The following is a 21,818-nucleotide window of genomic DNA, read 5'->3' as shown; positions in this document are numbered from 1 at the left end:
TAAGATCCAGATTAAGAGGGGGCATGCAATCCAACCAACAAAATTAAATCCAGAATCTACAGCAGAATACTAGATTAAAAGCAATCTTTAAAAGCAACAAAGGATGTTGTATTTTAATTTTTAAAACAACTGCAAACACATGACAGCATTCCTTGAAAAGTCTTAGACTTTGTACGAAAATTCTCTGGAAATACACATGCGAAAATCCATGTCGAGGAAGAGTACAAGATGATAATAATCTTGGGTAACTGTGAGTATGCTGCCAAGATTAACAAATAGAATGACCTAATAAGTATCTGAGTCCATCTGTGTTGTATGAAACCGGTTCATTCTAGCTTCAAAGTAGCCCGAGGTTGATGTGCATTCCACTGTAATAACATCCACACAATTGATGTGCCTAAAAGAATAAGAAAGACAACATAACAAGCTAAAAGACAAGGAAAAAAATATTACAAGCTAAAAGACAGGAAAAACAATGTCTCAAGCTAAAAGAGAACAGATTTTTATCCTTGTGAAGGGATAACTACTAGTTCAAGGATATATCCAACAAAACAAATACAAAATTAAGAAATGTTATGTAATTATAACAGACCAAGAAGCAAAGTCTCACCAACCTCCCTACTGTTTGTTGTTGAATCAGTTGCCTCAGTTTTAATTTTATATGGATAGTTTATGCCATCTTTGGAAGTAGGTTGCTTGGCCATGGATGAGAACTCATACATGACCAATATTAATTAAATGGATAACCAAACTGACTCAAAATAGGACAAGCTTAAAAGTGTCTACAAGTAGAAACATGCTGATAAACTCGAATATTGGAAATGCATGGAGGAGTTATCAGTATGTATTATATTAACTCAGTAAACAATGCCAAAAAAAAAAAAAGATGCTGAAAACAACATAGTTCAAAAACTCTCAAGTAGAAAATAGAATTCATATATATATATATATATATATATATATATATATATATATAGAGAGAGAGAGAGAGAGAGAGAGAGAGAGAGAGAGAGAGAGAGAGAGACTACTCTAAGAAAATTTCTAGGAATGGGTCCCCCAATTGTATTTTTTTTCCTTGGTGAATCTGGCTCCAACACGCATTAATTACAGAACTGCATATGAGTTTACACAAATATAATTCATGATGATCTCTAAATGTTTCCTCTGATTTTGTTTCTTTTTCTTTCCCTAGTAAACGATATATCTCTTGAATACATCAGGGCTCATGATTGCTTGCAAGAGATCTTTAACAAAAATGATCACAGCAAACCTATGGAGAGGGAGCAATAGAGCACAAGTCTCCACAGTTTTCTGACCACAACCATACAAAGAGGGGGACTTGATGTCAGCTTGCTCAGGACAAGAAACCTCTACTCACTGAAGTAGACAAAAGAAAGTATGAAGGAAGAAGGTGATCTAAGTTGACTCAATTAATAAAGATCTAACCTGATCGCATTAGAATCCAACACTGATATGAAAATAGCATTTCATCTTTCGGTTCACATTACATGCCAAAAATTAATCAAGCTAGCACCCACCATAACAAAATAGAGATTTATAACCTGAATTGGAGTTTGTGGTTACATTTTATGTCACATAGCCATATAATTAGCAACATGTTTTAGTAAAGCCAAGATATTCATTACTTGGTGTCCAAGCATTTTATGAGCCTAAGCAAGCTGGTTAATAAGAAGCTTCAATTTATAGCAGGCTCAAAGAGAAGATTAGTATTTTCCATCACACAAGCATGTACTGTTTTCTGATATGTTAACTTAGATCATTGTTCTTAGACTACTGTGGACAAAGTTTAAACGCATCAGGAGGAATGCAGATCAGTCTTCTTATGTTTCTAGGCCACAATGCCTTCTCTGCTAAACTCGCAACATTTGGAGAGCCACTTTTGATATGATTGGCTAAGGCCTTTTTAATATTTTCTGCTTCACCCTATGCAATAGCAGTAAAGACAAAACAATAGGCAACTGAATAACTAACAAGTGCAATCTCACCATGTGTTTGGCCCCTCCTAATATTAGTGCATGTGACTATGTGAGAGACAATGAAAACTTGATGTGCGAGACTTCCTAAAATAAAACAAAAGAATGGTAAATTCAGCAAAATGTGTAGAGATGGGCATCGGGTCGTGCCAGGCCCGGCCCGGCCCAGGCCCGCCGGGCCACAGACTAAACGGGCCGTGCCTGGCCCGGCCTGTTACTAAACGGGCCGTGCCAGTGTTGACCCTCTAATGGATTTTGATGAATACAAAACACTAGAGCATAATTCCCTTTATCTTAACAAGTTATTTGAGGATTTTAGTTGGTTAATTAAGAATATTGTTAAGAAATGTCTAGGCAAGTTCCCATGATTTTTAAGAACTTATTGAAGAATTTTTGAGATGAAAGAAAAAGTTCAGGGACAGCCGAGACGTCTCCGGGTTGTCTCCGAGACGTCTCTGGCACAAACAGGAAGAACTGGCACGTCTGGAGACGTCCCCGTAAAGCGCGGAGACGTCCCCGGAGCGCGGAGACGTCCCCTGAAAAAGCGGAGTCGACTTTCTCAGAGAATTCCAGAAGACTTGTTTTTCGGAGATATAACGGCGGAGACGTCCCCGTAAAGCGCGGAGACGTCCCCGGAGCGCGGAGTCGTCCCCGAAGAAGCGGAGTCGTCCCCATGCAAAAAGCGCAAACAAGCGGAGACGTCCCCGTAAAGCGCGGAGACGTCCCCGGAGCGCCTGGGACGCGACTAACAACTTTTTCAGGTTTGATTTGAATTTCAAACGTCTCTTTTTTTGTGTCTAACGGCTATATTTGCTTTTTGGGCTATAAAAGGGACCTCTTAAGTGCTTCTCAACATCTTCTTACCAACCTAATACAAGATCATTCAAGAGAGAAGAGAGAAAAAGAGGTTCAAGGGAGTTAGTGCATTCAAGTGAAGAAATCAAGCGCTTTCAAGTTTTCCAACAGATTTCGTGCTCAACTACTCTCTCCCGTTTGGCATTCAAAGCTCACATTCAAGCCGACGCGATCCACATCGGAAGAACCATCATCTCCCACGCTTCCAACGGCTAAAAGGGTTCTTGCGAGTTCTATTGTTTATATTGTTATATTTGCTTGTTTAAGAAGCTTTGATTTGTTATAAACCTTTATTCTAATATCTTGTAACTTGATTCAATCAAGGGATTGAATCAAGGGGTTAAGGTTTGTTGGTGAGCCAAAGGGAAAAAACCAACGTTGTAAGGTTGTGGTTGGTGAGCCTTTGGGAAAACCAACCGGGTTGGATTGTGAGCCCGTGAAAACAATCGGTTGGTTCGAGTCGGTGAGCCTGTGAAAACCGACCGAGTTTGTTGTGATCTCGTAAAACAACAAGTTGGGTTGTGAGCTTGTAAAACAACCGGCTGTAATCTGTAGGATTATAGTGAAATTCCCAAGAGGTCTTGAGGAGTGGATGTAGGTGCTGGGGTGCACCGAACCACTATATGTTTGTTGTGTTTGTAATGCTTCTTGTCATTGTCTAACTAACACACTTACTTACTTAGATAAATTGCTTGCTTAACTCTTATCCGCGCATCCTTTAGTTGCAAGCATATTCAATCAAGTCACGTTCTATACATCAAACTGTTGCTAAGTTTAACTTTCACTGTGCATCTGTACAACTTAGCATAATTAATCAAAAAGTTTCAAAAGCAATATAAAAGTTTTTAAAAGACCCAATTCACCCCCCCTCTTGGGTTGTATCTACTGGGCAACAAGTGGTATCAGAGCAGGTGCTCAAATATTATTTGTAGTCTTAACCGACTAGAGCCAAAGATCATGACAACTCAAATAGATAGTTTTCTAGGAGAAGGACAATCAATTGATACACCTCCACTATTTAATGGCTTAAACTATACACATTGGAAAATACGCATGCGCGTTTTTATTCAATCACAAAACTATTACTTATGGAAAATCATAATAAATGACCTTCACACACTCTCTCAAACTTTTAATGAAAAGGACTTAGCACAGTTGAATGCTAATGCTATGAACATATTATACTGTGCTATTAAAGAAACAAATTTTAATGAAATTTCTGCATGCTTATCTGCTAAGGAGATCTGGGATACTTTAGAAAATGTTTATGATAAATCTCAGACTAGCTCACATGTGCTTCAATTATATACTAACAATGAGACTGCAGAAAAGGGTGTTGAATCTCCCTCAGTCGAGTCGACTCCAAGTATCTCAGAGTCGACTCTCAAGTTCACCGAGTCGACTCCAATAAGGTCCGAGTCGACTCCGAGGCAAATCAGCTTCCTAAAGACAAAGAAGAAGAGGAAGCAAGAAGAAAGGAAGAAAGAGGTAAAAAGGAAGAGAGCCTTGACCAAGAAAGAGTCTAGCAAGAAAATAGAAGTTAGGAGCAACAATGATGATATTAGCTCCAAGGAACTACAAGAGGTAACCAACTTGTGCTTTATGGCACAAGAAGACAAGGTAAAATCTGAATCTACTCTTACCTCAAATGATTTTCAAGAAGAATTCTCTTATGATGAATTATTAAATGCTTTTCATGATTTGTATAGTGAATGTAGAAAATTAACTGTAAAGAATAAAAATCTTAAGAAACTAAATTCTGAAAATGAAAGCTTAAGGTCATTTTCAGAAGAATTGATTCAGAAAAATCATAGCTTAATTAAAGAAAATCAAAACTTAAGTAAAGAAATTAATCAATTAAAATCTTTTATTAACAAATTCACCGTAAGTTCAGAACGATTAAAAATGATGTTTGAAAGCCAATATGTTACTTATGATAAATCAAAACTTGGCTTGACTTCTTTACTTAACAATAAATCTCTAGAGAAAAAGGTTATTAATTCACCAAACAAACCATTAAATAAGATAACTTATTTCAAAAATGAAAAGGGTGGGAATAACAACTTTACCTATCGTTCTAGTATAATTAAATCAAATGGTAAGGTTATTACTATTAAACAGATATGGGTTCCAAAAGGAACCATATGTCCTAACTCTCAAGGACCCAAGCAAGCTTGGGTACCTAAAATGAAAATATGAGGATGTAGACATAGATGTGCCAAGATACCCATGGAACAAATAGAACCTTCATACAAATGGGTGCTCTAGACACACATCAAAAATGAAACTTAAAATATACTTATGAAAAGTAATTTTAAATGAAATAATAATAATAATGAAATCAGTAATCCTTGCATCTCATCATTATTTTTGCTTTAATATTTGATATGAATTGCTAGTATTGATCAATTTTGTGATATAGAAAATACTTTTGGAAATATAATCAAATCATTTCATTTTATAGTATACTTTACTCACTATTAGATAAGTTGCTAAATGATTAAACAATTTATTAAGAATAACTCTATGAATTCTCTATATGCTTGATTGAGAGTTTTTATCCATGGCATTATTGTTTAAATGATAATGTGTACTTGGTATGCTTTTGAATATATGCACTATGAATACCAAGATTAAAGAAACCATCTTTGGCATATAAAATCAACTCATGCTAGTATGTACTTAATCTCAAAAGACCTTGTCATTGCCTTACTTAGATTATCTTCTAAAAGGTCAAAGCTTGCTATGCATGTTAACTAAGGAAACAAACAAAATCAATTTCTAAATCTAATGATGTTGTTTCCAATACTAAGTTTTCAAAAGCTTACACTGGCTTTGTTCTTGGCACGTAAATTGAAATATTTTCTGCATTGGCACAAACTCACAAAAAGGGTTCAAATGAAAAAGGTTTGCAAAAGTATCATGGGATAGTCTTGAAAACCAATTTTTTATCAAGTTGTGCATAGAAAATAATATTGAATACAATTGTTTCAGCACCAAGGACACCATAAGTAAAATAGGATTAATAGAATTCTTGAAGAAATGAAAAGACAATTGTGTATGATAGTCATCTACTTAAATGATTTTTAAAAGCTATCATCACTGCTTGTCATACATATGATTTCTATTAAATCTATTTTTTTTGATGAAAACTCTTTTTGATCTTCTGAAAAATAGAAAATGAACTATTGCATATCTTTCATATTTATCAGTAGTATATGTTATACTTGATATGGTTTCTTGAAAGTAATGCCAAATCTGATAGAGATATGTCTATCCTTGGATATCATTCATCAAGCAATGCATATAGAATATTCAATGAAAAGATTTTAGTTGCAGAAATATCAATTCATTTTATTCTTTATGAGACTAATGATTTATTATCAAGATACTAAAATCAAATTATATATGTATATGGTTAATCTTTTACATATAACAATCTGAAAACATGTTAATAATTAGAACCAAATTGAGCTTTTCAGAAATGCACTTAATGAAGAAAAATTGATGACTACTAAAAGACTAAATCAAGAAAAGATGAAATAGATCTTGATGAAATTCTTGCATGATTAGAAGTAAAGATCACCATTATCATTTGCTTGCTTTATGAGCTTTATATTCTATCAAATGAGTGTGTAGAATGGACTCCTATGTGCTTACTTTATTAAAGAAGATATATGTTAAATAACCACCATATTTGAAAACACTCATTACAAATATGATAAAGCAATATATGATTTGAAACAAGCATCAAAAGCGTGATATAAAAGCTTAAGCAACCTTTTCGACAGAAAGTAATAAATCTATGCATCAAAAGAAGAATTTGTGATATCTTACTTGCTCAAAGTATACATTGATGACATCATTCTTGGTTCTACTAATGGAGATTTATATGAAGATTTTACTAAGCTCATGCAAGGTGAGTTTGAAATATGTATGATGAATGAATTAACATTTTTTTCTCAAACTCCAAATTAAAACAAACAAGAAAGGGGATCTTCATTGACCAAAGTTAGTCCACAAGACAACTCTTATAGAAGATTGGCATGAAGAAGGTATGTCTATGACCCCATCTTGTAGAATTTGAAAAGGATGAGCAAAGTAGATCTATTGTTTTAAAGCTGTATTGAAGCATGATAGAATAATTATTTTATCATACAGTTAGTAGACCAGATTGTATGATCATTGTGTGCCCTTGTGCAAGACTTCAATCTAACTTTAATGAATCACATTTTATTGATAACAAATAAATCATAATCTGAATTTTGATAGAAACAACCGTTTAAGATAAGTTGATTAAAACTTAGCTAACATGTCTTATTGATAATTATCTTAAGCAAATAGAATCTAAGCTAAATTGATTCTGAAAATAAAAAAAAAAGGAATTGATCTTGATAAATCTTCCTATTGCTTCACATGCTTGTCTTTGAACCATCTTGGTTAATGAAACTATCTCTTTAAGTTCAAGTGACATATGCTTGCTTATATTTAGGCAATCTCTTGAGTAAAATGACTCAACACTCAATTATTGTCATATCGTACATTGAGTCATCTAGTTAAGAAATATATGGTATGAATGTTTTGTATCTTGAAGAAACTAATAATTTTCCTTCAAGAAAGAAAAGAATTTTGTTAATAATGCAGGATCTTTAAGCAAGAAAATGAGAGATTTCAACTTGAAGGAAACCTCCACATAAGATACAATAAACATTCACATGCAAACAAGAGAGAGGATCTTCTTCAGCCAAAAGTTCACACATAAGAAATCTAGTTTGGCTTGAAGAATATAGAATGAATAGGTAATTTTAGATACCTTTCTCATAAATTAATTGAGCAAAGTCAATAACTTAAATCCTATTATGGCATGATTAAATTCTTTAATTATTAATTTTTGATATCATGTCTATATGTGTATTGACTGACTTATACTTTTAAAAATTGTTTCATGGTTTGCTCAATCTAAAATATTTCTATGGCTGTATCATAACCATGAAATACACAAGTATATGATTAAAACTCTGATTTAGAATGACTTGTGAGAAGCTACGAATTCTTGGGCATAATGAAAATAGTGTTTGCATGATATACCTCTATACGATACATTTCATTATTTCTTTATTCTGCTCTTTCATGTAGATTACTTGAGAATAACAAAAAGAGAGAGAGATAAAGAAAAGAAAATGGACATTGTTCAAGAGATGAAAAATCTGAGCAAAGGCAAGTACTTCAATCTTAAGGAAAAGCAAAACAAGCATAATATATTCGGCACATTTGGAAGGGATAAAATCTATAATTAATTACACTCAAACAGGGAGAGTTTGAAGTAAACATTTTAACCTTTCTATATTGCTCATCATAGGGATGGTGCCAATGGGGAGGCTAGTGGTAGTACCCGGCACTATTTGACCCAACTATTCGGTGTAGGGCATATTAGGGACGGCACAAGAGGGAGGCTAGTGGTAGTACCTCGTGCCCCTTCCCAACTCCACCGGATAGGGAGCAAATAGAGTATAGAGCATAAGAAAGTAAAAATGAAAGACAAAGTAAATGAAAGTATATAAGAAGAATCAAGTTTTTTTTATCACTTGAAAACATAATTTAAGGATGAAATCAATGCAAGATAATATTTAAATAGGAGGAGTTTATTTGAAAAGAATTGATTTTGATCCTTGACATGCTTGTTCTTATTATTTTAATGTATGACTTAACACTTAATATAGTGTGCATATGGTATGATGTCTTGATTTATGGGTTCTCAATGTTTTACAATGCTTCATGCTTGGATAATTTGATTGAATATTTGGAATACTATATAAATTTTTTTTTGTATTGTTAAAAAGAAATTTCAGATTTGTCATTCACAATCATCGTTAAAATCTGAAAGGTGAATAAATTTGTAAAAAGGAGAAGAGAAGGATATTTCTATTTAGGCAAAATGAATTGAGTTTGTTCTATCCTTCAAACCTTGGTATATAATGTGCTAAACATAAATACAAATATTCTGAATATCCTCTTATATGTGTGAAATATGTGTCTTCAATCATAATGATTTAAGATGAGCTACAATGTGGAAGATCCATATCTCAAATTATGACTTTAAAAGCCTCTATTGAAAATCTTTATGAAATTCAGAATCTGATTTTGTATAAAAGCTTAAACTCAATATGATTTCTAAATAAAATCTTAATTTAAGAAAAACAGAATTAATTTTGATGCCTTGGTTGATTGCTCCGATACGCATCCGAAACATATCATTTCTTATCTTCAAAGTATACTAATATTGGTCTAAATGATGTGTCTTTCAATGATCTTAATTGCAAACAAATATTTTTAAATATATGAGTTTATTTTGATATTAAAAAGATTTATTATGCTTCATGTATCCATTGCAGAAAAACTATAATTAAGAAATTGAGTTCTATAAATAGATATACTTCAATGATCATCTATATGTTTTTCTCTCCTACATTATTAAAGACTTCCATCAATAGAGTGAATGATCTTAAAACTAGGAATATTTCAGTTCACTCAAATGACTCTAAAAGAAAGAAAATGTAAATGCTTTTGAAAGAAATTGAGCTTCAAATGAATCATCTTCTGATTAATATTTCTATACATTTTCTCTAAGATTAAGAGAAAGCATAACTTGTTCGTAAAGGATTAGAAAGAGTAATTACTACAAATTTTGGAATAATACTAGATTACTCTACATTCTCGATATTACAGAATTTCAGTGTTATTCACGTTTATCACTAAAATCTGAAATTCAACAATTTAAAATGATTAAAGAAGAATGCATCTTTTGAGGGAGAGCTTTAGATATTCAGTATCCTATCCCAAAGACACTTTATTTTGATGCATACTTTGAATTTTATGGATTGATTTTGATGAACCTCCTTATATTGCAAGACATGCTTTAATTTCCTTGAGATGAGTTCTATAAAGGTTATCTTATCTCAAACCTTGAGTCTTATGAAAATAAGCTGAAATATATTTTTGAGATTGACAATCTTATTGAACATTATCTTAGGATTCTAAACTCTTAAATGGAATGATCAATTGAGGGGGAGAAAGAAAATTTCAGAAGGAGAGGTCTTATGGAACTTAATCGCATAAATCTATAACTAAAGGAGAGAGAAAGAACACTAAATGAAAAGTGATTCTAATACTCTCCAATATGTATCATCTGAAATTTAAATCTGAAAATCTGTATGATACACCTTGAGGCGTGTTACTTGGTTAGTATATCTCATGCATCACTCTTGAACCAAATTGCAAATCTTAAGAGCCTCTAATTTAATGAAAAAGGGAGAGAATAATGTGTTAAATTTTCTTGAGTATCTCTTAGAAAATCTATTTTTGAACTTCACTAATGAGTCCTAATTGGCTTGCTCTTTAGAACTTCAATTTTGTGCCAATTTATTATTTTATGTATCAAATTGTGCTTATTCTCTAAAGAAATAAAAGAAAGTCTTTAAAAGAGCTCTAAGATGTATCAAAAATTGCATGAATTCATATTTTGGTATTTGTGCCCCAATGCTCTTATTATCATAAAAAAACTTTGAAGTCATTAAGAATTAATGATCCAACAGGATGATATGTCTTTCAAATATATAAGTTTTGATCTTTTACTCTGAAAATCAATTGAATTGCTCTCCTATTGATAAAATACTTAATAGATTAGGCAAAAGGTCTTAAATGAACAAGCTTTCCCACTTATTATTGAAGAGAGGTCAGATTTCCATTCGTGCTTTCCTTGAATATCATTTGTGGTACTTCTTGAATTAACCTAAGGAAGATTCCACCTACACTTGATTAGAAAACTATCTGTGGTATCAAATTAGAAAATTTCTTGAAATCACATTCGATGTGTTCTGCTCTGGAATTATCTTAATTGGCTCTGATCTATGCTCATTAATCTTTTTCTAACATTATTGCCTTGAGTTATATGATTCATATTCTTGCAATAACTTGACATGCAAATCAGAGTACAATAAGAAAAAGAAATATCTGAGTATTCTTATCTTTGTGCTTAATGTTCCACTATCTTTTTGATGTTGTCAAAAAGGGGAAGAAATATCTAAGTATATGCTCATAATGCTTTGTATTTTATATTAAATACCAACTCAGCTTAAACTGAAATAGGTTGATTGTGTTAAGCTGATTAAATCTAAAGCATTATCATGAAGTATGTTTTAAATATTTATGTTTTCTACTTCATGCAACTTAGCTATGCATTAGTCCTAGAACACAATATATTTTATATTGCACATACTCCAAGTTTTGTCATCATCAAAAAGGGGGAGATTGTTGACCCTCTAATGGATTTTGATGAATACAAAACACTAGAGCATAATTCCCTTTATCTTAACAAGTTATTTGAGGATTTTAGTTGGTTAATTAAGAATATTGTTAAGAAATGTCTAGGCAAGTTCCCATGATTTTTAAGAACTTATTGAAGAATTTTTGAGATGAAAGAAAAAGTTCAGGGATAGCCGAGACGTCTCCGGGTTGTCTCCGAGACGTCTCTGGCACAAACAGGAAGAACTGGCACGTCTGGAGACGTCCCCGTAAAGCGCGGAGACGTCCCCGGAGCGCGGAGACGTCCCCTGAAAAAGCGGAGTCGACTTTCTCAGAGAATTCCAGAAGACTTGTTTTTCGGAGATATAACGGCGGAGACGTCCCCGTAAAGCGCGGAGACGTCCCCGGAGCGCGGAGTCGTCCCCGAAGAAGCGGAGTCGTCCCCATGCAAAAAGCGCAAACAAGCGGAGACGTCCCCGTAAAGCGCGGAGACGTCCCCGGAGCGCCTGGGACGCGACTAACAACTTTTTCAGGTTTGATTTGAATTTCAAACGTCTCTTTTTTTGTGTCTAACGGCTATATTTGCTTTTTGGGCTATAAAAGGGACCTCTTAAGTGCTTCTCAACATCTTCTTACCAACCTAATACAAGATCATTCAAGAGAGAAGAGAGAAAAAGAGGTTCAAGGGAGTTAGTGCATTCAAGTGAAGAAATCAAGCGCCTTCAAGTTTTCCAACAGATTTCGTGCTCAACTACTCTCTCCCGTTTGGCATTCAAAGCTCACATTCAAGCCAACGCGATCCACATCGGAAGAACCATCATCTCCCACGCTTCCAACGGCTAAAAGGGTTCTTGCGAGTTCTATTGTTTATATTGTTATATTTGCTTGTTTAAGAAGCTTTGATTTGTTATAAACCTTTATTCTAATATCTTGTAACTTGATTCAATCAAGGGATTGAATCAAGGGGTTAAGGTTTGTTGGTGAGCCAAAGGGAAAAAACCAACGTTGTAAGGTTGTGGTTGGTGAGCCTTTGGGAAAACCAACCGGGTTGGATTGTGAGCCCGTGAAAACAATCGGTTGGTTCGAGTCGGTGAGCCTGTGAAAACCGACCGAGTTTGTTGTGATCTCGTAAAACAACAAGTTGGGTTGTGAGCTTGTAAAACAACCGGCTGTAATCTGTAGGATTATAGTGAAATTCCCAAGAGGTCTTGGGGAGTGGATGTAGGTGCTGGGGTGCACCGAACCACTATATGTTTGTTGTGTTTGTAATGCTTCTTGTCATTGTCTAACTAACACACTTACTTACTTAGATAAATTGCTTGCTTAACTCTTATCCGCGCATACTTTAGTTGCAAGCATAGTCAATCAAGTCACGTTCTATACATCAAACTGTTGCTAAGTTTAACTTTCACTGTGCATCTGTACAACTTAGCATAATTAATCAAAAAGTTTCAAAAGCAATATAAAAGTTTTTAAAAGACCCAATTCACCCCCCCTCTTGGGTTGTATCTACTGGGCAACAGCCAGGCACGGCCCGCTTAGCCTAAAAGCTAAGCCTGGCCCGGCCCTAGGCCCGTGGGGTGGTGAGCCGTGCCGGGCCCTGGCACAAGATGGGCCGTGCCTGGCACGGCCCATCACGGGCCGCGAAATGGGCCGTGCCTGGCACAGCCCGTAAGGCACGAGACGGGCCGTGCCTGGCACGGCCTGTCTGGCAACAAAAAAATAGCCGTTACGGGCCGTGCCTGGCACGGCCCGTCTGGCAACAAAAAAAAAAAAAGCCATTACCCATAACGGCTATTTTTGGTTTTTACCCAAAATACCCCTCCCAACAGTCATAAAACGGCTAATTTGAGGGGTATTTTGGAAGAAAAAATATTTGGAGTCCTATAAATACCCCTTTCCTCCCTCATTCTCACCACACCAAACCAACTCTTCTCTCTTTCTCTACTACTACTATTTCTCTCTTCTAGCAATATTTAGCAAGTGCTCTAGGCTTCTAGCAATTTAATTTTTAGTTTGCATTTAGCAAGTGTTCAAGTGCTACACAAGAGGAGGTTCTTGTTGAGAAGAGAAGGTCACTCCTTGTTGAGAGCACAAGAGGAAGCTCACAAATCTCGGCTCTACCTCTGGTCTTCTACTCAATTCCTCCTTGTGGTTAGTTTTTATTTTTTGCATTCATCAATTTAGATATGTCATCTTTTGATGAAAGTTAGTTTGGCATTCCTCCTGTTTCTGAGGGAGAAGAAACTAATCCCCAACCCCATGTTCCTAGTTCCTCTAGAACCAGTGAACCGAGTGAAGATCAAACCTCTTCTCGTAAGAGGACTAGTGCTGTATGGAATGAATTTGATAGAATTATGGTTGATGGAGTCTGAAAAGCAAAATGTAAGAAATGTGCCAAACTTTATATTGTAGTAGTAGTGGGGGAACAAGCCATTTAAAAAGACATCAAGAGAGTCATAGGATGCATGATTCTCGTCTTCAAAGTATCCCTAATATACAAGGGGGATCACTTTTAGGTAATTTTGCATATAATCATGAAAATCAAAGAAAATCACTTGTAAAATGGATAGTTAAGGATGAATTACCTTTTAGTTTATATGAATCTTTTAATTTTGAAGAATATGTTCAATTAAACCTACAACCTGCTTACAAAAGAATTAGTAGGCGTACATTTAGAAGAGTAGCTATGACTAACTTTTTAGCAATGAGACAAAGTTTAATTGAAACACTCTCTACTTTAAATGTAAAAGTTTCATTAACTTCTGATATTTGGTCAGCATCTGTAGGTAGTAATTGTTTTATTGCTATTACTGCTCATTATATTGATAATGATTGGCAATTAAATAAACGTATTCTTGCTTTTCGTGCTTTTGATTTTCCACATTCTGGGCAACAAATTTCAAATGCCATTTATCAAACTGCATGTTCATATAATATTAATGATAAAATTATGTCTATTACTTTTGATAATACATCTAATAATAATTCTGCTGTTACATTATTAAAGGACTCATTGCATCCCATGTTAAATGAAAATTTATTGCATATTAGATGTGCATGTCATATCTTAAATCTTTCTGCACAAGCTGGCATGGGCATGATTCAAGGTGTCATTTCAAAAATTAGAAATGCAGTTTCTTTTATTCATGCTTCAAGATCAAGACTTCAAGAATTTAAGGAACTATGTATAAATCATGGTAAACGTTTTAAAAAATTTAAACTTGATGTAATTACTCGTTGGAACTCAACATATAGCATGATACATGATGCATACCCATATAAAAACTTATTAAGTGCATATATTAATGATCGTGGATTAGACTTTACATTGATTGAAATTGATTGGAATAAAGAAAAAAATTTGGAAGATTTTTTGCTTAGTTTTTATAATGCTACTAATGTTCTTTCTGGTATTTATTATCCAACTTCATGTTCATTTTTACAACAAGCATATATGATTAGTCAAAAATTTGCAGAACATAGATAGGATGATGTTTTAATGCCTATTATTGAACAAATGGAATCTAAATGGAATGAGTATTGGGACAAGATATGTCCTATGCATAACTTAGCTGCTGTATTTGATCCAAGAGTTAAATTGAATGACGTACTAATTTTACTTGATGCATATTGTGAAAATATAATTCAAGATCCTGAACCTGCTAAAATTGAGGTAAAACAACTTCTTTATGATATTTATGCTATATATGATGAAAAAAATTCGTAGATCTAGATTCTCCGTACAAAGCTCTATTTCTTCTTCTAGTAGTTCTCGTTCGTCATCTATTTTTTCATTCATTGCACAGAGAAAATACACACATGCTTCAAGTTCATCTTCATCTTCTTCATCTTTAAGTAGTAAACTAGAATTTTATTTACGAAATGATCTTCAGTCTGCATATGATGAAAATCAAATAGAGAGAATAGATGTATTATCTTGGTGGAAGAGTGTTAAAAATCAATATCCTGTTATGTCTGCAATTGCACGCGATATTTTAGCGGTGCCGATGTCCACAGTAACATCGGAATCTGCTTTTAGTGCAGGTCGGCGTGTTCTTGACGAAAAGAGAAGTAGGATGACTGGCGAAACGGTTGAGATGCTTCTCTGCTTCCAAGATTGGTTGGATGCTGAGGCGAGACTTCAAGATAAAGGTGGACATGATACAACATCCTCTGATGATGATGATACAAACACTACTGAATAGTGAATACTGATGATTAGTAAGATTTTGATCATTTATTTTTATTTCTTAATTTTTTATAATTGTATATTTTTATTTTTTTAATTGTTAAAGTGAGTCATCTCTATTTTTTCTCCTTTCTTATTGTATTTTGGAGGTCAGACCAAGATCCAAACCTCCCTTCATGTACCATTTTGATTTAAATTAATAAACTAGTAGGGGTCTATGCCAAACCCCCCACCATTAAGGTGGCTTTATATTAATAAATCCTTAGTTCCCAATATTTATTAATTTATTAAAAAAATTATTCCCATTTATGTTAAGGGGGACGAGCCGTGCCTGGCCCGGCCCAGGCCCAGTTCAGGCCTTATGGGCCGTTCCGGGCTGGCTTGCGGGCCGTGCCGTGCTTAGCCCATGAATCGTGCCAGCCCAGGCCCTTATGGGCCGTGCCGGGCTGGCTCGCGGGCCGTGCCGTGCTTGGCCCACGAATCGTGCCAGCCCAGGCCCTTATGGGCCGTGCTGGGCTCGGCCCGCGGGCCAGAAATTCTTAACCCAGCCCGGCCCCCTTTTATGGGCCGTGCTAGGCACGGCCCGTTACTGTAGCAAGCGGACCGTGCCTGGCACGGCCCGCTTCGTGCTGGGCCGTGCCAGGCCATGGGCGGCCCAGCCCAATGCCCACCTCTAAAAATGTGTAGATAGATAAATTGGTTTTGGTTCTTTTACCTGTGCATATGCAAATGTGTAGGTGAAAACTAAATAAATTGATGGGGTTCATGGGTGGAGACCTTAAAGACTAAAGGATATGCATGCTCTATTCTGGATCAAAAGGATCTTATGAAAAAGCAGATGGTGGAGACAAAAGAGATTTCTTCCGAGTTGGAGAGAGTTTATGCCCAAAACCCTTAAGACTCTAATTTGCTGGGTAATGAAGTTTCAGGATAACTTTGAATAATTTGTTAGCTGAGGGGTATGTTATGATGAAATAGGGAGACCTGAGTCACCACTGTAATGTTTAAGGGCGGAAGGAAAAAAAAAGGCCATTATTGTGCCTCCACTTTAAGAGGGAAAGGGGCATGTAAAACACTATATTCCATAACAGCTTTCTGGTCACAGTCTTTCCTTACTCCTAAGCCTATTGATGATATCAGACTTAGTTGGAGATTTGCTCTATATATGGGCACTTATTGAGAAAGCAAGACTCTGGATTGTCGAGGAGTTTGACTACTCAATGATGGCTCATCTTCCAAGGGATTAACTGAAGGTCAATATTGAAGGTTAAGGAAGCAAAGCTAAATCAAGATGTAGTTGTGTCATGGCCTTATGGCTAACAAAAACTCTAAGAATGAGAGACAAACTAGCAAATTAATTTTAATTGCGTAACTGTGAAAGGAGATATAAAACGACTATCATTTGACAGTGATAAAGCACAAGATGAAAGATTACAGTACCCTGAAGTTCGATCTCATATTACCGTGCATTGAGAAATATGCTTTCAGGTGCCCTCATAAAGTTGCTAGATCCATATCCACAGGATAAAACCTAACCTAAAAAATGTACACCTTATTCAGTGTCTTTCTGTCTAATTTTTTAGCCATCAGAAAGGACCCAATCAATGACTAAAACGTTAAGAGATATGTTTCACAATTCATCTGTTAAGTATTCTAGAAAAAGAACACACGTGTATAGCTACATTAACAATGGTCTGGAACAAGTGACAGCTAATAAGTTAGTCGCAAACATGAAGAAATGGCTCCGTCCTCCACCAACTCAACCATGAAGTATCTAGCTATGCTTGTTACTAACACATGCACATCCATGCTTATAGTAAATGCATGCATGCACGCAGAACATATACTAAGAACTAGCTAATTTTGCTAGTAACTTGCGCACTCATGCTCATGCATACGTCTGTTCAGATATGTCGTACACGATACTTAATTATAAAAGACTAACATGAAGTTTGCTTTTTCTGCAAATCAAAGTTGACATTTGGCATGGATGTGCTTAAGAATGTAATTTGACCTTTATTAAAACTTTATCTACTGAATTTTGCCAGATTTGGTGGAATGTCAAAGATGTTGGACAAGTATTAAGAAAGCAGAATTCGGTTTCAAGAATTCCTAAATGGAAAACATAAACTCATGATTTCCTTTTACCTTTTATTGTTTAATGTCTATCATATAATTTATTTAAACAATTACAAGCTCTCAATTCATGCCACGCCAATACTAGCAGATTGTTGGACATATTCTGCCGCTGTGCGGGCCATACCTTGCGGGGTCCCTGAGCAGCATAGGGAGGGTCACTGTCAGCATGTCCTGCCGCCTGCCAACGGCGATGGCTTGGTTAGTAGGTGGGTTATACCCGAGGGTCCCTGAACCCATGGCGAGGCCAGGTCAGAGTCTGGGGTGGGCGAGGCTTGGTCGGAGTCGACTCGTGGCGCTGCCTTTGGTAGGGTTTAAGGAAATAGAGTTGCGCCTTCACTAACACCGGTCGGTTTTGGTGTAATGGTAGCGCTTGATCCTGACAACTGGTATCAAAGTCAGAGGTCTCGAGTTCGAAATCCAGGCATCGCGTTGGGGGGGAGGGAATGTTGGACATATTCTGCCACTGTGCGGGCCATACCTTGTGGGGTCCCTGAGTAGTACAGGGAGGGTCACTGTCAGCATGTCCTGCCGCCTGCCAACGGCGATGGCTTGGTTAGTAGGTGGGTTATACCCGAGGGTCCCTGAACCCATGGCGAGGCCAGGTCGGAGTCCGGGGTGGGCGAGGCCTGGTCGGAGTCGACTCCTGGCCCTGCCTTTGGTGGGGTTTAAGGAAATAGAGTTGCGCCTTCACTAACACCAGTCGATTTTGGTGTAATGGTAGCGCTTGATCCTGACACAGATGATGCTTGTTGACACCATTTGGTGGTAGCTCATGCTAGCTTGCTGGGTTGGTTTTGTCTACTTCATATATCAGTAGTGGAAGGTTAGCCCATGTGAAAACATTTTAGGAATGTCTATAGAATTAATAAGAAAAATGGACTTTAAAACTTGCTGAAGTAGATTAGCTAAAGTGATTTGAAAAAAAAAACAATTATTCAACATATAATTCTAGGTTAGATGTTTTCAACAGATATGATTGCAGATTGCAGGTTAACCAGGAAATGTCTTTAGTGTACAGCATTGTAGTATATGCAGGTGTTATCCTACCAATAGACCCCAAAACCTTAAACTGTTAGGAAAGGGGGTCAATAATGTAACAGGCCTCAATACCCCACCTCATGTGCAACTCGGACCATGCACGTGAAGGCACAAGTGAGTCACGAACGACTCAAGATAAGAACGAGCCAAGAATGACTCAACCAAGAACAAGTCAAGAGAAGAAAAGAATTAAGAAAATAAATGGGTAAAATTAGCCTGAATGGAATTTTAACCCATGACCTCTATCAATATCGGTAGAACCAGTATCGGACACTATACCGGTTATCCCACGGGACGAGTTGGTATGGGCCCGTGCCGTGCTGGGCCTGTACCGATATAGTAGAGGAGGCGGGGGAGAGAGGAAAAGAGAAAGAGAGAAGGGGGAGGGATGGAGGCTGGCAATTCGGGTAAGAGGCAGAGGAAACCTCCACGACCGAAAAACAAGGCGAGTCCCCTATTTCATTCGAAACAGGGGTCCGACCCTATTTTTCGGCCACGGAGCCTGGAGGAGCATCCTCCGCGCGGCTCGCCGACCTCCACCTCCCTCTATCTTCCTTCCTCTCCCTTCCTCCTCTGCTTGCTCTCTCTTGTTCTCTCATTCCTTCTTCTTCTCTCTCTCCAGCAACGGATTTCGTTTTCATTGCTGGAACCGTGCCGGTCAGCCTCCAGAACGGCTCGAAATGGCCGGAACCATCCGGTTCGAGACGGTTCCGCTGACCCTGACCTTTATACCATGTCAAGTTACCACTAGATCACAAAAACTTAAACTTTTGGGTCTGGTGGTTAGTTAACATGGTACCAGAGCTAAAAGTCATAGGATAAAATCCTATTCAGGCCAAATTTTTCTTCACACCACCTGCTTATTTTTTTGAGCTTTTGGGGTCCAGAGGTTAGTTAACATGGCATCAGAGCTCAAAGTCAAGGGTTCAAAACCTATTCAGGCTAATTTTTTTTCATACCACCCATTTATTTTCATGAATCTTTTCTTCTCTTGACTTGTTCCGAGTCTAGTCCTTCTTAACTTGTTCCTGCCTTCATGTGCATGGAGTAGGTGGCCTGATATACATGGTTGACTGTCTTTCCCAATAGCTTAAGCTTTTAGGGTCTAGTGGTTAGTTAACAACAGAGAATAGTATATCTTTGATTTAAGATTTTCTTTTAGTCTTATGAGACAATAATTAAAGTTTACAAGGAAAGAAAAGAGAATCTATCACTATTCTCGACATATATAATTGGGCAACTTAAGGTGAAAATTTTTAGAATCTATGAAGTGTTGTTAAGCATATTTTCATAAGATAAAGGCACTCGGTGAGTATTGCCATTATCATGAATTAAAAATTTAAAATATGAAGTTCCATACTTAAAACATACAAGTTGGTATGTAAATTGGCTTGCCTTTGAGCATCATAACTCAAAGCTTTATCATATATGGAAAATAAAATGAAAAAATATGTTTGCAATGGAATGTGTAGAACTTAACAAACAGAACTGAACGATGCGGTAGAAAGATGATAGTTGAGGTACCTGAAAAATATTCCAATGGTCGTAAGATTTGAAACTGCCATCATATGGTTTATCAAATATTCAGTAAGAAAACGACTGAAGGCATAAATGAATGATAAAAAGGTAGCTAAATAAAGAGGCTTATTCTCAAGGTTACATGCACAAAGAAAACAGAGAGTGCAGGTCAGAAGAGTCCAAATTCCAAACGTTCGGCCATGAAGATCGGTCATTGCAAATAAAACTATATTCCAGTTAGAAGTAATTGTAATCATCATTCATGAAACAAAAGAAATAAAGCGCAGGTCCAATATTGCATGGGAGATGAGCACTATTTGCTTAGACAAAGTGAACAATTGATGTAAATTTACTCATGCACCCAGAAAATGAAAAATCCAGCAAGCTTAATGACTGAAAACTTCTCAGTGCCTCACACAGACTGCTGACAAGGTGTAATTAGCAATATAAGCTGTCCAGCATACCAGACTTTGACCAGTTAGTTATCTCCATTACATTAACAAAACAGCAATTATAAGAAGTTCAAAGAATAAGGAACACAACACTGAAAGGACTTAAAGATGCTTAATTAATTATTATCAAGAAGATTGTATCATGCAGCATGCTACTCTTTAGAATTATTTGTGACCTAAACGTCGAGATGCTATATACGAAGTTATGAAATTATTCAACATGACACTTGGTCATAAAAATACACCAAATCCCTCAACAAAGCCTTCTTGACTTAGAAATGTGCTCAATGTCTGACCTCATTTTTAAAAGACTTGTACTCACTATGACACTAACATCCAATGACCTCATAAAGCAATACATCCATACCTTACATAATAATTGTATGTCTATGTGTAGCTTAAGGTATACATGCATAAGCAGTTTAGCCACTTGTCCTGCAGTACAATAACATCAACAAGACCCCCAGCTAAATTAATTGTAGACTCCCAGAGATGTGAGATCACAAAGCACTCGCATAAAAAGATTGTCTAATGATAGTTTGGCAATGTAAAGTGTCAAAAAGTATCATGGAAACCATAATATTTCAAGTCTAACTAGAAGATTCCCAAAGGCCTATCCTTTATCAGGACCAACTTTTACATAAGGGATCCCCTCTTCACAACCATGTCTTACATTAAGAGAACATTGACAGGAGATTTGCCGAACTGCATCGATCTATACTCTGGGGCAGAGAGAGAATACACTCTGGGTTTGGGAAAAGACAGCGAGGAGGAGAGCCCATATGTCCGAGAATCCGAACCAGACACAGGCGAGGCGAAGCGAGCCCACCCGCATCAACCACAACCCCAGCGAACTCATGTCTCGCTTTCTCTCAGAGGCAATTTCGCAAACGAGTAGCGGGCGGAGAAAGGGGGAGGCATGTATCTCGGAGGGCGCGAGATCCGTGCGACCACTTTGCGCCAGAATGGCACGTTGCTGAATTTAACGGCGCAGATGAGGCCAGCGCAGCTATAGTAACATGAGGCCAGTACGGTAGATTTTGCCCCCTTCTTAATTATGGCCCGGGTTTTGGGCTTAAATTTTATTTGCATTTGTTTACCGAATTCGGCCCATGACCAGCTTTATACTTTCAAAGTAGGGGTGGCTACCCATGACCAAACCCGCGACTAACCCGATCCATTAATCCAACGGTCCACAAACGATCAATTTCTTGATGCCCACTCCATAAAGCACACGTGGCCGCACTCCCACCTCTTCTGCCCCACTTCCCCTCCCGTTCCCGTCCCCGACCACCCACCGCCTCACCCTAAAACTCGATTCTTTTCGCC

General features: G+C 36.7%; 1 long non-coding RNA gene across 1 annotated transcript; it reads right to left on the bottom strand.

Moving 5' to 3' along the window:
• Positions 1-292: 292 nt before the first annotated feature.
• LOC113461338 (uncharacterized) lies at positions 293-21,603 on the bottom strand. Its single transcript, XR_015968675.1, has 3 exons — positions 21,163-21,603; positions 20,044-20,077; positions 293-397 (listed from the first exon to the last, which is right to left on the bottom strand). It is a non-coding gene; the product is annotated as an uncharacterized LOC113461338 (long non-coding RNA).
• Between the last annotated feature and the right edge of the window lie 215 nt (positions 21,604-21,818).

Source organism: Phoenix dactylifera, chromosome 9 (genome assembly GCF_051530095.1).
Source record: "Phoenix dactylifera cultivar Ajwa chromosome 9, Ajwa_hap1_PhDact_Kaust_v1.1, whole genome shotgun sequence".
In the NCBI taxonomy this organism is placed as follows: domain Eukaryota; kingdom Viridiplantae; phylum Streptophyta; class Magnoliopsida; order Arecales; family Arecaceae; genus Phoenix; species Phoenix dactylifera.
Note: the sequence above shows the minus strand (reverse complement) of the source record. Positions and strands in the feature narration are given on the sequence as shown.